This window comes from Colletes latitarsis, chromosome 14, assembly GCF_051014445.1.
Source record: "Colletes latitarsis isolate SP2378_abdomen chromosome 14, iyColLati1, whole genome shotgun sequence".
Classification (NCBI taxonomy): Eukaryota; Metazoa; Arthropoda; class Insecta; order Hymenoptera; family Colletidae; genus Colletes; species Colletes latitarsis.
In genome coordinates, this window is record NC_135147.1 from 12,876,525 (window position 1) to 12,876,789 (window position 265).

Below are 265 nucleotides of genomic sequence, written 5' to 3' on the forward strand. Positions count from 1 at the left end.
TCTTTCACTTTTCCGAGAGCTCCCCAAACTCTCGTTTATTTAATTTAATTTCATTTTTCGAGAGAGCGACCACCAACTAACTCTCTTATATTTGCTTTTTCTCGACAGAGCCACCACCAACTAACTCTCTTATATTTGCTTTTTCTCGACAGAGTCACCACCAACTCTCTCTCGTTTATATTTGCTTTTTCTCGACAGAGAAACCACCAACTCTCTCGTTTATATTTGCTTTTTCTCGACAGAGTCACCACCAAACTCTCTCGTT